This window comes from Spermophilus citellus, assembly GCF_964194105.1.
Source record: "Spermophilus citellus genome assembly, chromosome: 4".
In the NCBI taxonomy this organism is placed as follows: domain Eukaryota; kingdom Metazoa; phylum Chordata; class Mammalia; order Rodentia; family Sciuridae; genus Spermophilus; species Spermophilus citellus.
Window position 1 is genome coordinate 64711171 of NC_138185.1, and position 25903 is coordinate 64737073.

The following is a 25903-nucleotide window of genomic DNA, read 5'->3' on the forward strand; positions in this document are numbered from 1 at the left end:
TAATTTATTAAATTAATTCCATTGATGCTCTAGAATTCTTTGAAGTTGATTCATGAGATACTATTAGATAGGTGGAAGAAGTCAAGTGAGTAAGGTTTTGGCTCTCACCCTTACTTTCAACCTAAACTATCTTGTTTTTTGGGTCCCGAATATGTAGCTCCTTCCATCACTGAAAAACTGACATCAGTGATCTATAAATAACAACCTGGATTATGGTGATTTGCGTAACATGATTTTTGTATGTGTGTCTGTTTGCAAATGGATCTTTTCAGAATCACAGGGACTCATTTTATTGATGAGGAAACTTATATCCAGGGAAGAATGTTTGTGTAAGATGTTAATGTAATGTTACGGTAATGACACTTGCCAGGAGTCAATAGCCCTAGAGGCTTTCTACATTGACATCTAAAATGCAGCAATTCTAAACATGTTTCTTGTCTTTAAGCATAAGTATTGGAGAGACAATTATATACTATATATATTCCATTATATTTTACATTTACTGTACAACATTTATTAAATTTTATTAATTATCTTAATGGAACTACTTCTAGTTATGTTGGTATAAGTAGGTCAGCAAATTCTCTCTATAAAACACACATACAGAACAAATGACAAATTTGCCAAAATCAACCATTTTAAGATTCTAGAAATTAACCAAGAGCTGAGAAAAAAATGAGAAACATTTGTTCTTGAAATTTGCTGGAGTTTCATGTAAGAGCAGCAGAAGTCTGTGACTTTCTGGATTGGGGCTGCTCTTGACCCTCTTTGTTTAATCATAAAAAAATGCAGTTTTAGCAATGCAAGGATGGACACACACACACACACACACACACACACACACACGTACACACACACACACAGAGAGAGAGAGAGAGAGAGAGAGAGTTCCAGAAATTCATAGGTAAGATTTTTGAAATGAGAGAGCCATAGAAAGCTAATGTAAGATGTGTGTCTGTGCAGGGGAGACCCAAGAAACACAGGAAATAGAAAATCCAAAGTAACTTGAGAACTGACCTCAAACTTTGAAAGTTCTCCCAATCTAAATACAAATCAAACAACAAAGAAGGAAATTTTATGGGCCGAAGATGTTTGAGTATAACTTCTGTCCAAATCATTGGCTAATCATTAGGCTTAGCAGACATATATAACAAGATAAAAAAATTAAATATTTAAAAAAGCATGAGGAGACATCAGTGACGTTCATTTCAGAAGAGGAAAAGGACAAAGCTTCTGTAGATTAACTCAGAAAAGTGAAAAAAATTCTAAAATAACGTTTAGAAAAGTAAAATAGAGTCCAGAGGTGCTATTAAATATAATATATAATGTCCTATTTTTCAATAAAAAATGACAAGGCTGATAAAGAATGAAGAGTGTGTGATCTATACTCAGGAAAGAGTGCTTTTGGTAGAAATTGACTTGTATGGGCCATGATGTTGAATTTCTCAGAAATAATTTCAATATAACTATTAAAGTATATAAAAATATTAAAGAAAACTATTCCAAGGTTAATATAAAATTTGATGACAATGGTTCAACATAGAAGGAATAGATAATTAGAAACAAAAAGGGAAGGAAAGTCCGATAACAAACATGAAAAATTTGCTGGATAGAATCATTAGCAGATACCAGGATAATGAATCAGTAAATGTGATGGTCTTTCTAAACTTATTCAACTCAAAGAACAGAGGGGAAAAAAAAGATTAAATAAACGGAAATAGTCTTATAAACCTATAAGAAAACATTAAACATAGCAATCAACATGCAACAGGAGACAGTAAAAGAGTGAAAGATATACCTAGAAAAATATTTGAGGAAATAATGGCTAAAGAAGAAGGCCTTATTGGAAAAAAATAATAATAACAATAAATAAATATGTACATAAAGTAAGTAGCAAAATTGCAGATATAAGTTCAGAAATATATAAACAATTACATAAAATATAAATGCTAAAACATTTTTTTTCAAAAGGCAGAGGCTTTAAGATTTATAAAAATAAAATTTAGTTTTCTATGCTATCTGTGAGAGAAATGCTTTTTTATTTTTAATATTTTCTTTGTTGTCAATGGATCTTTATTTTATTTATTTATTATTTTTTTTTGTGGTGCTGAGAATTGAACCCAGTACAACCCCAGCCAGAGAGACATGCTTTTGTTTCATAACACAAAAAAAGTAAAAAAAATAAAGGATGGGAAAAAGATACATAAAGTATAACCATAACAAAAATGAAGTAGTTATATTGATATAATACAAAATAGACTTTAAAAAAGAAATATTCCTAGGGATAAGAGAAGCAATAGATAATACTGAAAGGAGTAGTTCATCAGAATAACATGATAATTATCAATCTCTGTGTACATTTTACTCCCAAATACACAAAACAAAAATAGAATTAAAAATATATGTTAAAAATTCAGTAAAAATGGCTGGATATATTAATATTAGTCTCTCAATAAGTGATAGACTTACTAAACAGAAAATTAGTAATTCTAGAGAATACTTGACCTAACTCATTACATGCATAATACTTTTCCTCAAAACAAAAGAAGACATATTTTTTTTGAATCCACATCAAGAACTCTCCAGGATATACCCTATTATAGACTACAAGACAAATGTTGATAGGTCTTTTAAAAATGAAAACATAAAATATTTTCACCAGCCACAACATAAATTTTAAATCAATTTTAGTAAGAAATATGGGATATCACTGGATATATGGAAATTGAACAGCTTGCTTTAAATTAAATCATTGGACAAATAGGAAATATGAAGGAAAATTAGAAAATATCTTGAACTAAATAAAAGTAAAAACAATATATCAATTTTGTGGCATGCATCTAAAATTTATAGCTTTGAATGCTTATATTAGAAAGATAGAAGATCTAAAATCTGTAATCTTAGCTTTCACATTTATAATCAAGTAAAAGAAGAGCAATTAAAATCCTAGGTAAGCATAAGAAAGAAAGAAAGTAAAGGCCAAAATTAAAATTAATGAAACAAAAATAATTCAAACAATAGAAAAACCATAGTCATAGTTTTGCTTTATAAAGTGATTAACAAGATGATAACACTTTAGCAAAAACAACTAAGGAAAGAAAGACAACACAAACTACAAAAATTAAGAATGAGAGAAGGGGTATCATACAGAACATCAATATAAAAAAGGATTTTATTAACAACTATATGCCAACAGGTGGGTAAATTCTTTACATGACATAAACTACCAAAATTGACTCAAGAAGTCAGAGAATTGGAGAAGCTATTTTAAGGGAATAAAGTGAATTAGTAATTAAAGATCTGTCCTCAAATGAAATCCTAGGCCTAAATGGCTTTGTTGGCACACTTTATGAAACACTTAAGAAGTAATTTTTAATTGTAAAAAGTTATTCTTTCAGAAAATAGAGAAGAAACACTTGCCAACTCATTTTATGAGGCCTCTGTTACCCTGATACCAAAACCAGAAAAAGACATCATAAGAAAAGAAGGCCACACCATAATATCTCTTACAAACACCTATGCAAAAGTTCTCTACAAAATATTAACGAATCAAACCCAGAAGCATGTAAAATTTATTCTTCACTGTGATGAAGTGAGTTATATCTCAAGAATACAAGATTAGTATAAAATTAAAAGTCAAATACTCTTGTATTCCTGGTACTTGAACAAGTGGCAAAAACCCACATCATTATCTCAATATATGCAGAAAAAGCATCTGATATAACTGAACATTCATTTAAAAAAAATCCCATAACAAACTAGGAATAGAAAGGGAATTTTTTTCAATTTGAAACTGAGCATCTGAAAAATAATGTGATAGCTATCATCGAATTTAATGGTAAAAGCCTGAATGTTTTCTCCATAAGTTCTGGAGTAAGACAAGACCATTTCTCCTACTACTTCTCTTCAGCATTGGACTAGAAATCCTAGATGGCACAATAAGGCAAGCAAAATATTAAGAATCATATTAGAAAAAGAAAAACCATCTTTACTTACCGGAAATATAGTATTTTTATGTAGAAAAGTTTCAGGAGTTTACAAAATAAACTACTGAAACTAGGGAGCAAATTTAGCAAAAAAGCAAGATACATGATTGATGTAAAAATCGGTATTACTTAATATAAAAGCAATGAATAATCCAAAAGAAGATTAAGAAAAAGTCCCATATTATTAGTTATCATATCAAAACTATTAAGACAGTTAGGAATAGATTTAACAAAGAAAAGTGCATTATATCTGAGAACTGCAAAACTCTGTTGAGAAAAATTAGAGACCTAAATAAATAGAAAGCAATACCAAATTAATGGATTAGGAATGTCAATATTCTTAAGATGGTTGTTTTTCCAAAAATCTTCTATACATTCAGTACATTTCTTATCAATCAAAATTCTGGCAGGACTTTTAAAAAAATTTAATTAAATTATTTATTTTTCTAATTTGTTATATATGACAGCAAAATGAAATTCATTTCATATTACATATACAGAGCCCAATTTTTCAAGTCACTGTTTGAATACAAAGTATTTTCACACCACTCGTTTCTTCACATATGTACTTAGGGAATTGATGTCTAACTCATTCCACTGACTTTTGTACTCCTAATACCCTCTCCCTTTCTCTCCTTCCCCTTTGTCCTATCTAAGTTCTTCTATTCCTCCCATGCTCCACCCCTCCATCCCCATTATGAGTCAGCATCCTCATATCAAAGAAAACATTAGGCCTTTGGTTTTTTAGGGATTGGCTTACTTCACTAAGTATTATATTCTATAACTCCATTTATTTACCTGCAAATGCCATGGTGTTATTCTCTTTCAATGCTGAGTAGTATTCCATTGTGTATATACAAAAGGTTCCCTATCCATTCATCTACTGAAGGGCATCTGCATTGGCTCCACAGTTTAGCTATTGTGAATTGTGCTGTTATAAACACTGATGTGGCTGTGTCCCTGTAGTATGATGTTTTTAAGTCCTTTGGGTATAAACCGAGGAGTAGGATAGCTGGGTCAAATGGTGGTTCCATTCCAAATTTTTCAAGGAATCTTCATACTGCTTTCCAGATTGGCTGCACCAATTTGCAGACCCACCAGAAATGTATGAGTGTGCTTTTCCCCCCACATCTTCGCCAATCCTTATTGTTTTTTGTATTCTTGATAGCTCCCATTCTGACTGGAGTGAGATGAAATCTTAAAGTAGTTTTGATTTGCATTTCTCTAATTGCTAGAGATGTTGAACATTTTTTCATATATTTCTTGATTGATTGTATATCCACTTCTGAGAAGTATCTGTTCAGTTCCTTTGCCCATTTATTGATTGGGTCATTTTTTTTTTTTTTGGTGTTAAAATTTTTGAGTGCTTTACATATCCTAGAGACTAGTGCTCTGATGTCCTTGTGGTAAAGATTTGTTCCCATTCTGTAGGTTCTTTATTCACCTCACTGATTATTTCTTTTGCTAAGAAGAAGCTTTCTAATTTGAATCCATCCCATTTATTGATTCTTATGCTATAGGAGTCTTATTAAGAAAATTGGGGCCTAATATGATATCATAGAGATTTGGACCTACTTTTTCTTCCATTAGGTGTAAGGTCTCTGGTTTAATTCCTAGGTCCTTGATCCACTTTGAGTTGAGTTTTGTGCATACTGAGAGGCAGCGGTTTAATTTCAGTTTGTTATGTGTAGATTTCCAGTTTTCTCAGTACCATTTGTTGAAGAGGCTATCTTTTCTCCAATAATATGAGATAACTGTATTTATGTGGGTTTGTCTCTGTGTCCTCTATTCTGTACATTGGTCTACAGTTCTATTTTGGTGCCAATGCCATGCTGTTTTTGTTACTATTACTCTGTAGTATAGTTTTAGGTCTGGAATAGGATGCCACCAGCTTCACTTTTCTTGCTAAAGATTGCTTTGTCTTCTGGGTCTCTTTATTTTCCAGATGAATTTCATGACTGCTTTTTCTATTTATATGTGGAATGTCATTGGGATTTTGATTGGGATTGCATTAAATCTGTATAGTGCATTTGGTACAATGGTCATTTTTACAATATTAATTATGTCTATCCAATTACAAGGTAGATCTTTCCATCTTCTAAGGTCTTCTTTAATTTCTTTCTTTAGCATTCTGCAGTTTTCAAGCTGTCTTTCACCTCTTATCATTAAGTTCATTCCCAAGTATTTTATTTAATTTTTTGAGGCTATTGTAAATGGGGTAGTTTTCCTACTTTCTCTTTCTGAGGATTTGTCACTGATGTACTGAAATGCCTTTGATATATCAGTGTTGATTTTATATCCTGCTACTTTGCTGAATTCACTTATTAGTTCTAGAAGTTTTCTGGTGGAATATTTTGGGTCTTCTAAGTAAAGAATCATATTGTCAGCAAATAGTGATAATTTGAATTCTTTTCCTATCCATATCCCTTGAATTTTTTCATCTGTCTAATTGCTCTGTCTAGAGTTTCAAGAACTATGTTAAACAGAAGTGGTGAAAGAGGGCATCCCTGTCTTGTTCCAGTTTTTAAATGGAATGCCTTCAATTTTTCTCCATTTAGAATGATGTTGGCCTGGGGCTTAGCATATATAGCTTTTACAATGTTGAGGTATGTTCCTAATAGCTCTAGTTTTTCTAGTGTTTTGAACACGAAGGGGTGCTGTATTTTTTTTGAATGCTTTTTCTGCATTTATTAAAATGATCATATGATTCTTTAAGTCTATTGGTGTGATGAATTACATTTCTTGATTTCCTTATGTTAAACCAAACTTGCATCCCTGGGATGAATCCCACTTAATCGTGGGGCATGATCTTTTTGATATGTTTTTGTATTTGATTTGCCAGATTTTATTGAGAATTTCTGCATCTATGTTCATTAGAGATATTGTTCTGAAGTTTTCTTTCTTTGATATGTCTTTGGTTTTGCAATCAGGGTGATATTGGCCTGATAGAATTGTTTGGAAGTATTCCCTCTTTTTCTATTTCATGAAATAGTTTGAGGAGTATTGGTGTTAGTTCTTTTTTAAAGATCTTGTAGAACTCAGCTGTGAATTCATCTGATCCTGGACTTTTCTTGGTTGCTAGGATTCTGATGGTGTATTCTATTTTCCTGCTTGAAACTGATCTGTTTAAATTGTGTATATCATCTTTTTTTTTATTGGTTGTTCACAACATTACAAAGCTCTTGACATATCATATTTCATACATTAGAATCAAGTGGGTTATGAACTCCCATTTTTACCCCAAATACAGATTGCAGAATCACATCGGTTACACATCACATTTTCACATACTGCCATATTAGTGACTGTTGTATTCTGCTACCTTTCCTATCCTCTACTATCCCCCCTCCCCTCCCCTCCCATCTTCTCTCTCTACCCCATCTACTGTAATTCATTTCCCTCCATGTTTGTTATCCCATTCCCCTCATAACCTCTTATATGTAATTTTGTATAACAATGAGGGTCTCCCTCCATTTCCATGCAATTTCCCTTTTTTTCTCCCTTTCCCTCCCACCTCATGTCTCTGTTTAATGTTAATCTTTTCTTCCTGTTCTTCCTCCCTGTTCTGTTCTTAGTTGCTCTCATTATATCAAAGAAGACATTTGGTATTTGTTTTTTAGGGATTGGCTAGCTTCACTAAGCATAATCTGCTCTAGAGCCATCCATTTCCCTGCAAATTGCGTGATTTTGTCATGTTTTAGTGCTGCGTAATACTCCATGGTGTATAAATGCCACATTTTTTTAATCCATTCATCTATTGAAGGGCATCTGGGTTTATTCCATAGTCTAGCAATTGTGAATTGTGCTGCTATGAACATCGATGTGGCAGTATCCCTGTAGTGTGCTCTTTTAAGGTCTTCAGGAAATAGTCCGAGAAGGGCAATAGCTGGGTCAAATGGTGGTTCCATTCCCAGCTTTCCCAGGAATCTCCATACTGCTTTCCAAATTGGCCGCACCCGTTTGCAGTCCTACAAGCAGTGTACAAGAGTACCCTTTTCCCCACATCCTCACCAGCACTCATTGTTGTTTGACTTCATCATGGCTGCCAATCTTACTGGGGTGAGGTGGTATCTTAGGGTGGTTTTGATTTTCATTTCCTTGACTGCTAGAGATGCTGAGCATTTTTTCATGTACTTGTTGATTGATTGTATGTCCTCCTCTGTGACGTGTTTGTTCAGGTCCTTGGCCCATTTGTTGATTGGGTTATTTGTTGTCTCATTGTCTAATTTTTTGAGTTCTTTGTATACTCTGGATATTAGGGCTCTATCTGAAGTGTGAGGAGTAAAAATTTGTTCCCAGGATGTAGGCTCCCTATTTACCTCTCTGATTGTTTCTCTTGCTGAGAAAAAACTTTTCAGTTTAAGAAAGTCCCATTTGTTGATTCTTGTTATTAACTCTTGTGCTATGGGTGTCCTATTAAGGAATTTTGAGCCCGACCCCACAATATGTAGATCGGAGCCAACTTTTCCTTCTATCAGACAGGGAGTCTCTGATTTGATATCTAGCTCCTTGATCCACTTTGAATTGACTTTTGTGCATGGCGAGAGGAGGGGATTCAGTTTCATTTTGTTGCATATGGATTTCCAGTTTTCCCAACACCATTTGTTGAAGATGCTATCCTTTCTCCATTGCATGTTTTTAGCTCCTTTATCAAATATAAGATAGTTGTAGCTTTGTGGATTAGTCTCTGTGTCCTCTATTCTGTACCATTGGTCCACCTGCCTGTTCTGGTACCAGTACCATGCTGTTTTTATTACTATTGCTCTGTAATATAGTTTGAAATCTGGTATCGCTATACCACCTGATTCACACTTCCTGCTTAGAATTGTTTTTGCTATTCTGGGTCTTTTATTTTTCCATATGAATTTCACGATTGCTTTATCTATTTCTACAAGAAATGCCATTGGGATTTTGATTGGCATTGCATTAAACCTATAGAGAACTTTTGGTAATATCGCCATTTTGATGATGTTAGTTCTGCCTATCCATGAACAAGGTATATTTTTCCATCTTCTAAGATCCTCTTCTATTTCTCTCTTTAGGGTTCTGTAGTTTTCATTGTATAAGTCTTTTACCTCTTTTGTTAGGTTGATTCCCAAGTATTTTATTTTTTTTCAGGATATTGTGAATGGAGTGTTTTTCCTCATTTCCGTTTCAGAAGTTTTGTCGCTGATATACAGAAATGCCTTTGATTTATGTGTGTTGATTTTATATCCTGCCACTTTGCTGAATTCATTTATTAGTTCTAGTAGTTTCTTTGTAGACCCTTTTGTGTCTTCTAGGTATAGAATCATGTCATCCACAAATAGTGATAATTTAAGTTCTTCTTTTCCTATTTTTATGCCTTTAATTTCTTTCGTCTGTCTAATTGCTCTGACCAGTGTTTCGAGAACTATATTGAATAGAAGTGGTGATAGGGGGTATCCCTGTCTTGTTCCAGATTTTAGAGGGAATGCCTTCAATTTTTCTCCATTCAGAATGATGCTAGCCTGAGGCTTAGCATAGATAGCTTTTACAATGTGGAGGTAAGTTCCTGTTATCCCTAGTTTTTCTAATGTTTTGAACATAAAGGGATGCTGTACTTTGTCAAATGCTTTTTCTGCGTCTATCGAGATGATCATATGGTTCTTATCTTTAAGTCTATTGATGTGGTGAATAACATTTATTGATTTCCGTATATTGAACCATGCTTGCATCCCAGGGATGAATCCTACTTGATCATGGTGCGCAATTTTTTTGATGTTCCTTTGTATTCGATTCGCCAGAATTTTATTGAGGATTTTTGCATCTAGGTTCATCAGAGATATTGGTCTGTAGTTTTCTTTCTTTGAGGTGTCTTTGTCTGGTTTCGGAATCAGGGTGATGTTGGCCTCATAGAATGAATTTGGTAGAGCTCCGTCTTTTTCTATTTCCTGAAATAACTTGAAAATTATTGGTATTAATTCTTCTTTAAAGGTTTTGTAAAACTCCGCTGTGTACCCATCTGGTCCTGGGCTTTTCTTGGTTGGTAGTCTTTTGATTGCTTCTTCTATTTCATCCATTGATATTGGTCTGTTTAAATTGTGCATATCCTCCTGACTCAGTCTGGGCAAATCATATGACCTAAGAAATTTATCAATGTCTTCACTATCTTCTATTTTATTGGAATATAGGTTTTCAAAGTAATTTCTAATTGTCTTTTGTATTTCTGTAGCATCTGTTGTGATATTGCCTTTTTCATCTCGTATGTTAGTAATTTGAGTTCTCTCTCTTCTTCTCTTCGTTAGCATGGCTAAGGGTCTGTCGATCTTGTTTATTTTTTCAAAGAACCAACTTTTGTTTTGTTAATTTTTTCAATAGTTTCTTTTGTTTCAATTTCATTGATTTCTGCTCCGATTTTAATTAATTCTTGCCTTCTGCTACATTTGCTGTTGTTTTGCTCGTCCTTTTCTAGGGCTTTGAGATGAAGTGTGAGCTCATTTATTTGTTGGTTTTTCCTTTTTTTGAGGAATGACCTCCAGGCGATGAATTTCCCTCTTAAAACTGCTTTCATTGTGTCCCATAGATTCCGATATGTTGTGTCTGTATTTTCATTTATCTCTAAGAATTTTTTGATTTCCTCCTTTATGTCTTCTGTAACCCATTGATCATTAACATATTGTTCATTGTCCATGTGATGTAGGATTTTCCTTCCTTCTTTTATCATTGATTTCCAGTTTCATTCCATTATGATCTGATAAAATGCATGGTATTATCTCCACCCCTTTATATTTACTGAGGGTTGCTCTATGGCATAATATATGGTCTATTTTTGAGAAGGATCCATGTGCTGCTGAGAAAAAAGTATATCCACTTGATGATGGTTGATATATTCTATATATGTCAGTTAAGTCTAGGTTATTGATTGTGATATTGAGGTCAATAGTTTCTTTATTCAACTTTTGTTTGGAGGATCTGTCCAATGGTGAGAGAGGTGTGTTGAAGTCACCCATGATTACTGTGTTGTGGTCTATTTGATTCTTGAACTTGAGGAGAGTTTGTTTTATGAGCGTCGCATCGCCATTATTTGGTGCATAAATATTGATAATTGTTATGTCTTGTTGGTGAATGGTTCCTTTTAACAGTATATAATGTCCTTCCTTATCCCTTTTGATTAACTTAGTCTTGAAGTCGATTTTATTCGATATGAGGATGGCCACCCCTGCTTGCTTACGAGGACCGTGTGTGTGGTATATTTTTTCCCAACCTTTTACCTTGAGCCTGTGTATGTCTTTTCCAATCAGATGTGTCTCCTGGAGGCAGCATATTCTTGGATTTGTTTTTTTAATACATGTTACCAGCCTATGTCGCTTTATTGGAGAGTTTAAGCCATTAACGTTTAGAGTTACTATTGATATATGGTTTGTACTTCCTGCCATGTTTGATTATTTATCTCTTTTTTTTTCTAATTTAGTTTGTTTCTCCATGATTAGCTTTCCCCCCTGTCCTCTGTCTTTACTGAGGCACTTCCCGCTGATGATTTTGGTTATTGTTTTTCATTTCTTCCTCGTGTAGAGTTTTGCTCAAGACGCTTTATAATGCTGGTTTTCTGGCTACAAATTCTTTTAGCTTTTGTTTATCATGAAATATTTTTATTTTGTTGTCATATCTGAAGCTTAATTTTGCTGGATACAGAATTCTTGGTTGGCATCCATTGTCTTTCAGTGTTTGAAATACCTTGTTCCAGGATCTTCTCGCTTTCAGCGTCTGTGATGAAAAATCCGTTGTTAACCTTATTGGTTTACCCCTAAATGTAATCTGCCTCTTTTCTCTTGTAACTTTTAATATTTTCTCTTTGTTCTGTATATTGGATATCTTCATAACAATGTGTCTTGGTGTTGGTCTACTGTGATTTTGTGTGCTTGGTGTCCTGTATGCATCTACAATTTGTATATCTGTTTCCTTTTTTATTTCTGGAAAGTTTTCTGTAATTATTTCATTCAGCAGGTTACTCATTCCCTTGGTATGAATCTCTGTGCCTTCCTCTACCCCGATGACTCGTAAGTTTGTTTTTTTTAAGTTATCCCAAATCTCTTGGATGTTTTTCTCGTGATTTTTTACCAGCCTATCTGAGTTGGCTAGACTCTTTTCAAGATGATATATTTTGTCTTCATTATCTGACGTTCTGGCTTCTACTTGCTCCACTCTGTTAGTGATACTCTCGATTGAGTTTTTAATTTGTTTTATCGTTTCCTTCATTTCTAGAATTATTGTTTGATTTTTTTATAATCTTTATCTCCTGATAAAGATGCTTAACTTCTTCTTTTATCTGTTTATGTAATTCATTTTCAATGTGATCTTTAAGGTTCCTTTCCATCTGTCTAAGGTGTTCCTTGAGTTCTTTATATGGCCATTTTTCTGATGACTCTAGGTCCTCCTGAATATTTAGGCTGTCCTTCATTGTTTGTACTCCTTTTCTTACTTGCTTTTTTATGCTCATGATACTTCTTGTTCTGTTTGACTCCTGAGTTACTGTTTACTCTTATAAATTTATTTGATGCTTGGGAGGAGAGATATTAGAAGGGAAGGGAAGAAGTCACTAAAGAGAGTGAGTGTAGGCAGGTAGAATTCAAGAAAGGGGGAATAAGAAAATTGAAAAGAAATGAAAAGACAAAAGAAAAAAAGTGAAAAGAAAGAAAGAAAAAACGAAAAAATAAAAATTTAAAACCAAAAAAAAATATAATGATAATAAACAAATGGAAATTAAATTTTAAAAAATAATAGTAATAATAATAGAATAAAACGAATTAAAAAATTGAAACCATTAATAAGAAAGTTAAAGAACAACAACATCAACAATAAAAAGTGAAAATAAAATTTAAAAAAATACCCATAATAATCATTAAAAAAATAATAATAAATGCAGTCATAGAGCTCAATTAACTTCTCTTCTAGTAGGTGGAGCTATGCCCACTGGGCCAGGCTTCTCTTCTTGATGGGTGGGAACCAATCACTGTTCCTCAGCTCTTCTTCCCAGACTGTGCGGGTCTCCAATCCTGAGTGCCTAGGGCCTTCTCTTGTTGTTCTTCAAGCCAGGCCTGCTCACCTGTGACGCTCACCACAATACTGGCTACATGCCGGGTCTGCTGCTCCTGGGAGCCCTGTTTCTATGGATGCCTGGGCACACCCTTTCTGTTTGCTTCCCTCAGACCCTAAGTTTGTAGGGCTTGGGGCTGAGGACCCCCAGCGAATTTGTTTGCCCTCAAGTAGCAACTCCCCTGGTAGCTGGTGCAAGGGACCTCTGTTGTCAGCACTGGTGGGAGCGATACCCTGGGTCTGACTATCGTGCTCAGTTGGCTTTTACCTCTGTGAGTTCAGGTGGGCTGAGTAGTTATTTCAGCGGGATAATTAGTGCTGAGTCACGAGAGGCAGGCGAACCAGAACTAGAATGCAGCCCAATCCGGGCTCGGTGTGTTCTGAGAAGGGCAGACTGTTCGCCCGGGATCCCCTTCAGCTCAACAGTGCCTAGTGGTCCTGAGCGAACAGTATTTTGACAGTTTACTTCTCCCTATGCTCGCGCAGCTGAAGGGGTTAGAGACTTGATCTCTCCGTGTCCGCCGCCATGTTGGATCACTTAGATTTTAAATCGTCACTCATCTTATCAGCTGTTCCATTTTACTCGTCAGCTCACTTGCGCGGTGAAGAGTCTGCTCTATGGTGCTCTGTGGGAAGCGGCGGCGGCGGCCCAGCTGTGGCCTTCGGGACCCCCGGGGAGGGGGTGTGGGCTGGGGGAGGGGAGGCAGCACCTCGGGGCCCACGCGGGCCGGGTACTGGACACGCGGGAGAGCGGGCGGGGTGGGGGAAAGAAATTGAGATCTAGATTTAGGGAGTGAGCATGGGAGGAGAGACGGCGAGGGAGAAGCAAAGCGGAAAGGCGGAGAGGAGAAGGAGAAGGGGCCGAGGGAGCCGGGCAGCTCTGGGGCTTCAGCCTTACTGCTCGCGCTGAAGTCATGATAGACTCACTCCACCTTGGCTGGAGTCGTGGCGGATTCACTCCACCTAGGCCCCTTTCTTGACACGGTGCTGAGTCTTTGTCGACAGATCTCCTTTAATGATCTTTACTTCTTCTTCTAAGACTCGGCAACATATGCTGCGGGCGCGGCGGCACAGAGCACGGAGCGGCTTACTCACTTCCTGCCGCCATCTTCAATCCCATTCCTGTGTATATCATCTTGATTTAGTTTGGACATATCATATGCCTCTAGAGGTTTGCTGATACCTTCAATATTTTCTATTTTATTTGAGTACAAACTTTCAAAATAATTTCTAATTATCTTCTGTATTTCTGTAGTGTCTGATGTGATATTTCCTTTTTCATCATGTATGTTAGTAATTTGAGCTTTCTCTCTCCTTTTATTCATTAGCATGGATAAGGGCCTGTCAATTTTATTTATTTTTTCAAAGCACTAACTTTTTGTTTTGTCAATATTTTCAATTGTTTCTTTTGTTTCAATTTCTTTGATTTCAGCTCTGGTTTTAATTATTTCCTGTCTTCTCTGCTTTGGGGGTTGATTTGTTCTTTTTCTAGGGCTTTGAGATACAATGTTAGGTCATTTATTTGTTGACTTTTTCTTGTTTGAAGGAATGAACTCCATGCAATGTACTTTCCTCTTAGAATGGCTTTCATAGTGTCCCAAAGATTTCAATGTGTTGTATCAGTTTTCTCATTTACCTCTAAGAATTTTTTAATCTCCTCCTTGATATCTTTTGCAACCCATTGTTTATTCAATAGCGTATTTTTTAGTTTCTAGGTATTGGAGTAGCTTTTATTTTTAATTTTATCATTGCTTTCTAATTGTATTCCATTGTGGTCTGATAGAATGCAGGGTAGTATTTCTACTTTTTTGTATTTACTAAGCATTGCTCTGTGGCATAATATACGGTCTATTTTAGAGAAGGATTCATGTGCTGCTGAGAAGAAAGTGTATTCACTCGTTGATAGATAATATATTCTATATATGTCAGTTATGTCTATGCTATTGATTGTATTATTGAGTTCTGTAGTTTCTTTGTTAAACTTTTGTTTGGAAGATCTATCTAGTGGTGAAAAAGGTGTGTTAAAATGACCCAGAATTATTATATTGTGATCTATTTGACTCTTGAACTTGAGAAGAGTTTGATTGATGAACATAGATGCTCCATTGTTTGGGGCATATCTATTTATAACTGTTATGTCTTGTTGATGTGTGGTTCCCTTAAGCAGTATGAAATGTCCCTCTTTAGTCTTTTGTTGATATTGACAGGTTAAACGTAAAATTTATATGGAAATGCAAAGGAACTGGAATTGCTAAAGTAATTTTGAAAGAGAAGAATGATATTTGAGGATTTAGTTTATATTTCATAACTTACTGAAAACCTACAGTAATCATGAAACTGTAGTATTGACATAAAGACAGACATCTAGATCAATGGAACAGAACAGACAGAGCTACAGCACATTCACACATTGTAGTCAACTGGTTTTTGACAAACATGCCAAGGCAATTCAATGGGAGAAATATAGTTTACCCAGTAAATAGTGGTGCAACAACTGGTTAGCCACATGGAAAAATACAAATTTAGATACTGGCCTCACATCATATACAAAATATAAGTTAAAATAGATTATAGACCTAAATGTAAGAACCAAGCTATAAAACTTAAAGAATACTAACTACTAGAAAATCTTTGTATTTTTGTGTTCTCTAATCAAAGCTACCTTAGACAAACTACCCAAAGTGTAATATACAGAAGAAAAAGTAGATAAGTTGGGCTTTATTCAATTTAAAGTATTTTGCTCTCAAAAAACATTGTTAAGAAATTGGAAAGACAAACTTTAGTCTGGGAAAGTATTTGTAAATTATTCATTTGATAAAGGACTTGTATCTAGAATATATAAAGAATTTTTTGGGTAATTCAATAGTTAAAATACAATAACCCATTTATAAAAATGAGCCAAAGGAGTGATTGTACAATTAAACTAAGTTAATGTATAATTGGCTAATATGAATGATATTCATTATTGTTTCATTAGTAATTCCAAATTTAAATCACAACATGATAGCACCATCACTAAAATGATCAGAGTAAAAAAGACAGGAACCACCAAGTTTCAGAGACAGAGGAAGTGTAAAATGGCCACTTTGGAAACCACTTTTTAAAAATTTCTTAGTATCTAAACATATTTTTAAACTACCACCCAACAACTTCTTGCCTATGTATATGTCCAAAAGAAATGAACACATATAAGTAAAGTCTTGTATACGAATGCTCTAGCAACTGAACAGATAAAGGACAATATATTCATGCAACTGAAATAGAATTTAAGTTTCAAACAACTAACACATGGAACATGAGTGAACTTCAAAAATACCTACAAAGTGAAAGTAGTCAGAAAAAAAAAAATAGTAGCTAGGTGTGGTGGCGCACGCCTGTGATCCCAGTGGCTTGGGAGGCTGAGGCAGGAGGATTGCGAGTTCAAAGCCAGCCTCAGCAAAAGTGAGGGGCTAAACAATGCAGTGAGACCCTGTCTCTAAATAAAATACAAAATAGGGCTGGGGATGTGGCTCAGTGGTCGAGTGCCCCTGAGTTCAATCCCTAGTACCAAATAAATAAATAAAAGGAAACAATAGTGTGATTCAATTTATATAAAATTTTTGAAAGAAGTAAAACTATGGTCTGAAAGAAACTCAGAAATCAAGGAGGGCAGGGATTGACTGCAAAGGAGCGTGAAAAACACCAACAACCTTTGATACAGAAAAATGTGCTAAAGCTGAAATGTAGGGATAGTTGCAAAATATCTAAAAGTCATTGAACTGTATACTTACTATAGTAAAAGGATGATGTATACTTCCAAACATTTATTGATCATATGCCAGTTTCCAGGTACTGTGGTATGTATTTGGATAACAAAGTTGAGTGAAACATGTGTTTCTACTTGTAAAAAATATTAGTTGTAGGGCTAGGGATATAGCTCAGTCGGTAGAGTGCTTGCCTCACATGCACAAGACCCTAGGTTCAATATCAACAACACACACACACACACACACACACACACACACATTAGGTGTGGAGAGGGGAGATAATCAGGAATGTAAAATATAGAAAAAGTGTAGGAGCAGAAATATGATGAGATAACACAGAAAGGACTCATTCACTCTTAGTTGGTGCTTACCTGGCTTCAACAGACATATTTTTGAGGGGTAAATATGATGAATATGTGAAGAAAAACAACATGAGAAAAATTTTAATTCAAGTTTGATTTCAAGAAAAATCTGAAGAAGTAGAAGGACATGAATTCTGTAATAATTAAGACTTGAGCCTTGAAACAATTGGATTGCCAGTTGTAGATAATAGTGAATTAAGACGAAATGAATTGAACTTCGGTCTTGTGCACCACTGCTTGGAAATATCCTATTTCGGTGACATTTCCTGATATTTATCCTCTGTGTAAAATTCCAATTTTGGGACATTACAGAGATAATAATTATCAATGATACATTATGCCTAGTGTGTGCAAAGTGCTATGCTAAGCACTCTACGTGCACTAATTTAATATTTAATATGTTTACTCTTTACAGCTACCTCATATTCTAGAATACTGTGTTGTATAGAAGATGTTTAACAAACATTTTTTGAGTTAATAAATACTTTTACTAACATCCCATTTCATACATCAAGGAACAGCATCACAGAGATTAAGTAAGGTGTCCCAGGTTATGTAGTTAGCAGGAACACAGGTTCACACTTTTAGAATCTGTTTAAATCAGCTTTTTTTTTTTTTTTTTTTTTTTGCTGCTGTTACTAAAAGACCTGAACAGAACAATTATACAAGAAGAAAAGTTTACTTGGAGGCTCACAGTTCCAGAGAGTTCAGTCCCTAGAAGGGCAGTCCCATTCCTAGGGGCTTGAGGTGAGGCTGAACATCATGGCAGAAAAGTGTGGCAGAGGTAAGCAGCTCACCTGATGATTAGAAAGCACAGAGAGACTCATTCCACTTACCAGATACAAACTATATACCTTAAAGGCATGTTCCGCAATGGCCCACCTCCTCCAGCCACACCTTATTCACCTTCAAGTACCACTCAGTTAATCTCCCCAGGGTATTAGTTCACTGATTGGGTTCAGGCTTTAATAACCCAATCATTTCTCATCTAAACCTTATTACATTGTATCACATATGAGCTTATGGGGAACAACTCACGTCCAAACTATAATAGAATCTGACCTCGGAGATTTTGTATTTGTGTGCCATCTTGGAGAGAGGCAGAGAAATGAGTCAAATGACTGTAATTTAGAATTAAAAAGATGTTAAAAGAAAGAATAGATTCTTGTTTGGAGCTTGGAAAACAATGAGATGTCTAAGTCAAAAAAGAGATCTATGCAATGCAAAGAGAGGCTTTAAATGTTTCCTAATTTTGGAAGGGTGAATATTTATATTTGGGCAGCATTACTTTTCTTTTTCAATCTCCACTCATCGGCAAACTGCACTTTAAACAGTACCATAATAATAATTACACAGTGCTCTAAGTGCTGTACTATCTCCTCTTTTTCACATGCTTAATCCAGAAAAGAGAAGACCTTTGAGTTCTATAGGATGATCATAGGGAGCTTGTATCTTCCTGGTAGAGAAGAGGGCTTCTACTTGGATGTGAGCTCTGAGCTAAGTGCTAGCTTCTGAGTTCTCTTTGAGAGAATTCCATAGTCTTTGAATTTTGGAAACCAGGGAATGTCTGGAAAGAGTTGGCAGAAGTCAAATGAATTAAAATATAGCTTGGAAAAATAAAATATAGTTCGTTCTTCTAAAATATACCTTAAAATAAAAATTATTGAACGCACCCTCATTGGTTAAGGTCGCCCCTGACTCTAATGCTTATAGAGAAATGGGATTCGATATCTACAAAGAAATGGAAGACCCATCCTGGAGGCAAATTCTGTACTAGCCCTAAATCCCTGCCAAGTCTGTGTTTAGACTGTGCCAAATGTCAGCTCCTATGCCATGCCTTTTATTTATATTATCTCATTTATTCCTTGTAACAACTCTAACAAGGAGATGTTCATTTTCCCGTTTTACAGATGAAGGGCCTAAGACTCAGAGAGGCTGAGTAGCTTATCTGAAGTTGCACAGCAAGTACCTGGGGGAACTGGAATATTCTTAGTCCAGATCTATGTGGCTCTTCCCTGTGTTCCTTTAATGGCTGTGCTACAATGCCTGATAGTTAGTGTCTAGCCAGTGTTCTGGATTGCAGTAGAATCTTTCTGCTCTTGAATAAAGTCTTCAATGTATATTCCCAGCTCTACCTTGAGAAAAAGCCAGAAGAGAAGGAGGCTTTTCTTGGGACATATTTATAGTAACTATAAATAATATTATAATATTTGGATGTCTGTTACACATTGGACATATTGCATCTTATGTAAACTTCTTTACATCCCTGTGGGATGTTACACTGCATAAGAGTTCATCTGTTTCCTATTCATTAACAAAACAAAACAACTTCCTGTATGGAATAGCTATCTCTGCTTTCTTCTCTCTGTCATAGATTTATATATGTGAAACCAAAAGAATAATGAGATGATAGAATTAAAATTTAATATAAATGCCAAGTTGGGAGTCTATCCTTTAATGAATGTATAAACTATAGTTGTGGAAATGTTAGAGGAATACTCAAAATTTTCCTGCTAAGTCACCTGTCTAATGAAAGGTTCATAATTAGCTAAACTCCTCAGGATACATGTAATTAATTTAAAAATGTCGTTTTTTGAACAGAGTGTGTATTAGCTAACACAAACAGGTTTATGTCAGATACCAAACTGCAGATCCATGAAGCTCAGTAAACGGCAGAAGTACAAATGCAGAAAGGCTTACACTTAGGCCTATCATTTTCAAATTACAGAAAATCGAAAGTATAGAAAAAAATACTGAAGGGGGAAAATGCCTTATTCTAGAGAGAACAAAAGATAAGAATTAGATTTGACCTCCTCAGAAACTTTGCAAACAAGAAGAGAGTATAGCAAAACATTTAAAGTGTTGAGAAAGAAAATACCACCAACCTAGGTCTCTGGACCCTGTGAAATTATACTTCAAAAGTTAAGAAGAAATAAGGACTTTCTCAATAAACACTGAATGAATTTGTTGCCTGTCAACCTGTCTCGCAAGAAGTGTTAAGAACAGACCTTTGGAGAGAAGGAAAATAATATAGGTCAGAACCTTGATTCTACAATGAAAGAGAAGAGTATTGAAGAATGAATAAGAGACAGTAAAATGAAAACTTGATTTTTTCTTATTCTTGATCTAACAGATAGCATTTTGTTCAAAATAATAATTGAAACAATATATTTGATTATCCATGCATACACACATATTCTTGTATAAATATATGAGAAATGAATGAAAGCAAGAAAACAAGAAGGAGAATTAAGACCAGTTAATGATAAACAGGTACTCATACTGTCTATGAAGTGGGACTCTTTTATTTGAGATTTTATTTGAAATTCCAAACTTTAGGTTAACCAAAAGAAAGTGAAAGAGCTAATATGTGAATAAGGGAGAGAAAATTGAATGATATCAATGTTCAATTTAAACCATAAAGAGTAGAAAAGAGTGGAAAACTAAAATCAGAACAAACAACAAAAAACAGGTAGAAAATTGTAACAAATATGGTAGACATTAACCCAACTATTGCAACAGTCACTTTGAACGCCAATGGTGTACATGCACAACTGAAAATTGGAGGTTGTAAAAAGGGACCAAAAAAGAATAACCAACTGCAAGTTGTCTGGAAGAAACTCACTCTAAATATAAAAAGACACATTAGATTAAAAGTAAATGGGCAGAGAAAGACATATAAGCAAAAATAGTTCTAATTAATTTCAAACACATCAAACTTCAAAGCAAGGAAAGTTATGGATAAAGAATGGCATTGAACAGTAATAAAGGTGTCGATCCTTCAAGAAGGTATAACAGTTCTTAGCATGTATGTGCCTAACAATTTCAAAATACATGAGACAAAGAAATGCAAACAGAAATAAATAAATCTACTGTTATAGCTGAGACTTCAAAACCCCAGTATCTGAAATGAAAGACAATCACTTTAAGGACACAATTGAATTCAACTACACCATCAATCAATTGAATGTAATTGGCAACTATAGACTCTTCCAAGAACACCAGAATACATATTCTCCTGAAGCTTATATCAAACACTCACCAAGACAGACCAAATTGTGGGCCAGTAAATACACCTTAAAAGAATAGAAATCATTTAATATCTGCTCTCAGACACAATGGAATTGAACTAGAAATCAGTAGAAAGGTTAACAGAAAGGTTTAATTCCCAAATGTGTGGAAATTAAAGAACACACTTCTAAATAACACATGAATCAATGAAGAAATCTCAAGAGAAATTAGAAAATATTTTTAACTAAATGAAAATGAAACTGCTATTAATCAAATTTTGTGGAATGCAATAAAATCTGTGCTTAGAGGGCAATTTGTAACATTGAATTTATTTATTAAAAAAGGAAAATTCTAAAATCAATCATCCATGCTTCTACCTTAAGAAACTAGTAATAAAAAATTAAAATTTAAAGTAAATGAAAGGAAAGAGGTAAAATATTAGATAGACCAAAACTATATACATACATATATATATATATATATATATATATATATATATATATATAATTTGTCAAAATACTAAAGTATAAATAAAAGAGATTGAAAAATAGGAAATCAAAAGTTGGTTCTTTGAAAAATTGATGAGAGCATTAAATCTGTAGCCAGGCTATCTAGGGAAACAAAAAAAGAGAGCAGGCACAAATTATTAATACAAAAAATGAGAAATGGGACATAACTACAGATCCTGTGGATATTAAATGGATAATAATTTTATAATTCATGGAATGCTACAAATTTTATAACCTATATTAAATAGACCAATTCCTTGAAAGACACAAACTACCCAAGCTCATACAAAAATAATAGATAATTTGAAATGGCCTATATATTACAGAAATAGAATCAATAAATAATAATTAGTAACTTTCATAAACAACACTAGGCCCAGATGGATTCACTGGTAAATTTTACAAAATGTTAAAGGAAGAAATTATACAAATTCTTCACTGTCTCTTTCAGAAGATGGAAACTGAGGGAATATTTTAAAAATAATTTTATAAGACTAAATATTTCTATTAGATCAACATTAACCTAATGCTGAAGCCAGAAAAAGACTTAGAAGAAATCAACAGATCAGTATCATTTTCTGAACATAGATGCAAATTCCAGAAGAAATGTTAGCAAATAAAATCCAATAATATAGCAAAAAGAATTATGTATAGTATATAATTAGGATTTATCCAAGATATGCATGGCTGGATCAGCATTTCAAAATCAATTTATAGAATTCATCTTATCAACAAACTAAAGAAGAAAAATCAACTGATCCTGTGCAGAAGAAGCATTTGAAAAAATCCAAAATCCATACATACTAGAAACTCTCAATAAACTAAGAATAGATTCCTCTTTCTGAATTTGATAAAAAAAATTTATGAATAAGCTAAAGTTAACATAAATTCTTAATGGTAAGAAATAAGCACTTTTCACACTAAATCAGGAGTGAAACAAGAATGTACCCTCTCACCACTCCTTTTCAGCATTATGTTGGAAGGTGTAGCAATGTAATAAGACAAGAAAACAAAATAAAGTCATACTGATTGCAAAATAAAGAAATAAAACCACCTTTATTTCTGGAACTCCAGAATGAATGATTAATGTGTTGCAGCACACAAAGATAATATACAGAATTTAATTGCTTTCTTGTATAACAGTAATGAGCAAGTGGAATTTGAAATTAAGAAGCTCAATACCATTTATATTAGTATGTTCCAAATAAAATACCTAGTTTTATGTCTAAGAAAACATGTATTATATCTATATGAGGAAAATTACAAAAGTCTGATGAAGAAATAAAATAAAAACTAAATATTCATGTTCATGGATACAAAGACTTGTTTTAGTCAGATTTGTTATCTCTGTTACCAAAGGACCTGACAAGAACGATGTGGAGGAGGAAGTTTATTTTGGGTCATAGTTTTAGAGGTTTATTCCATGGTTGAGCAGCTTTATAGCTCTGAGCCCAAGATAAGATGAAGTGAGGCAGAACATGATGGCAGATAGAAGTGGTGAAGGAAAACAGCTCAGGATGTGGTGGCAACTTCTAGAAGATAAGAGAAAATCTAGATGATTATGGGTTAGACAACGACTTTTTAGATATGATATCAACAACTATATCATAATCATTAGCAGGAAGAATTAATAAGCTAGACTTCATTAACCTTAATTTTTTTCCTGCTCTATGAAACAAATTCTCAAGAGAATGAAAATATAAGCTACAGACTAGAGAAGAAAATGTTGTAAAGGATGTTTGATAATTAACTGTTATCTCAAAGAACAGAGTTTACATAAGAACATAACAGTTTATATAACAAAACTTTTCAACTCAACATTATAAAAAAACAAACAACCTGATTAGAAAATAGACCCAAGATCTTAAAAGATACCTCATGAATACAGATGGAAAATAAGCACATAAAAAGATGCTCCACACTGTTTATCATCTGGGAAGTGCAAATTAAAATGATAATATGGTACCACTATACACCTGTTAGAATGCCCCAAATATGGAACACAAACACCAACTATTGACAAGATTGGGGATCAGCAGGGACTCTCATTCATTGTTGGTAGGAATATAGAGTGGTACAACTGCTTTGGAAGACAGTCAGGTGGTTATTACAAAACCTAACATACTGTTACCACCAAGTCCAGTAATTGCAATTCTTATTATTTACTTAAAAGAATTGAAAACTTATGTCCACATAAAACCTATGCATGAATATTTTGTAGCTGCTTCATTCATGATAATATACTCAAGATACCTTCAGACATCTAACCAATGGAACATTATTCAGTACAAAAATGAAATGAGTTATCATGTCACGCAGAGACATGGAGGAAACTTAAGTGGGTGTTACTTAGTGAGACAAGGCAACATGAAAACTAGTATGACACCAACTATATGACATTGCGGAAAAGATGAAACTATGGGATAGTGAAAGATCAGTGGTTGCCAGGGTCTTCAGGGGAAGAGAAGCAGGAAGGAGATGAACAGGTGAAGCACAAACTGTTTTAAGAATGTGAAACTACTTTGCATGGTACAGTAATGTTAGATAAATGTCACTATACATTCAACCAAGCCCATAGAATGCGCAAGATCAAGAGTGAACCGTAATTTAAACTATGAACTTGGAGTGATAGTGATGTGTCAATGTAGGTCCATGCGTTACAAATACACCATTCTGGTGGATGATTTTGATGAGGGAGGCTATACCCATGTAGGACCATGGAGCACATGGGATATCTCTGTAACTTTCTCTTCTCTCAGTTTTTCTCTGAATTATAACTGTTGTTGTTAAAAAATGAACTATGTTTTAAAAAATAAAAAATCACAAAAGAAGTAAGTTTACAAAACAAAGATCATTAAAGTAATATGAGTAAACTTCTTACACTGAGCTAAAACATTGATAAATGAAAATTGATTTTGAGTGTTTTTAATCATTTTCTTTAAAGTATATGTAAGCAGTATGTTTATGTTTATCTAAGGAGATCCTTAGGGTCTGGACTAGTAAGTTCTATTTATTTCAAAAAATAGTTATGAAGTCTATGAGTAACAAATTTCTCAGCATGCAGATATTTTCTTGTGAATAAAATACACTCCTTCCCTTATGGAACTTCAAGGCTGAAGAGGAGAAACAAACACACACACACACACACACACACACACACACACACACAGTAACTAAATTGGAATTGTGATGAACATTTTGAAGGCCGAAGATAGGGCAAGAACTCAGGGAGGGAGGTATAAGTGTGGATATGAAATCAATTAGAAGGCAGTTGCAGAAGCTCAAGCAATAAAAACATTTTTTTCCCTTTTAAAATGTTCTGTAGGTCTGGAGGGTATGTAGGAACATAAAGACCAGAATAAGTTATGTTAATATTTATATTAATGTATGTTTACATAATGCATAATTTATAATAGAGTCAATAATGCAATTAACAGTTATATTAAACCCAAGGACAGTAAGTACCAGAGTGATAAAGAGATTTGCTAGATAGTCTAATATTTTTTTTTCAAAAAATCCAATTAATTTGTATTCTTAACAACTCATTAGGCTTTTAACACTTTTGTCATCCAATTTGTCTAAAAGCCTAAAGTTTTACTGTTTGTTACCTAAGGTAAGTGATTTTACATTACGTGCTATTTTGTGCGTATTTAGTTAGTCCTGAAGTGAGAGAGCCCTTCTTGTTAATGTCACTGAAGTTCTGGGACTTCCAAGCTCAGTATTTTTGCTGACCCAAGGACTAAATGTACTATCAACTCTGAGTCATCATTCCCTCTGGGGCAGGTCAAGTGTTGGAAGCCACAGCTCTGTCAATCAGAGTGACTAGAGTCTACAGATGCCTTATAACTGGAGATTAAGTGGTCATAAATAAAGCATTTTTTACTCCAAAGTGGGATATATAAACCCAGAAGGGATGGAATTTTAGGAGTTTTATAATTGATCCAGCTTCAGATTTATGGCTTAGAGAATAAGGCTAACAAGTTCATTTTGGCAATTCCATACTCATAGGAAACAAATGAACTTCATAATGCTCCTGCTTGAGAGTCTTCAGTGGCCCCTGTGGCCTTCTGAGGTCAGTGAACGGTGCTTAGTCTCACCCTGTAGAAACACTAAGGCTGGATTGAGTTGCTCTATAAATTCCAGGTCCCTATAACATCTGTGATTTCCCATAGGCTCAACCCAGCAATGTAAGGGGCCAAATATACATGTGCATCAGAGGTCCACAGTGATGCACA

At 34.3% G+C, this 25903-nt stretch overlaps 1 protein-coding gene across 6 annotated transcripts in view; it reads left to right on the top strand.

The window, feature by feature from the left end:
• Window positions 1-25903, top strand: part of AGBL1 (AGBL carboxypeptidase 1) — a 798986-nt gene that overhangs the window by 431560 nt on the left and 341523 nt on the right. The window lies entirely within an intron of this gene.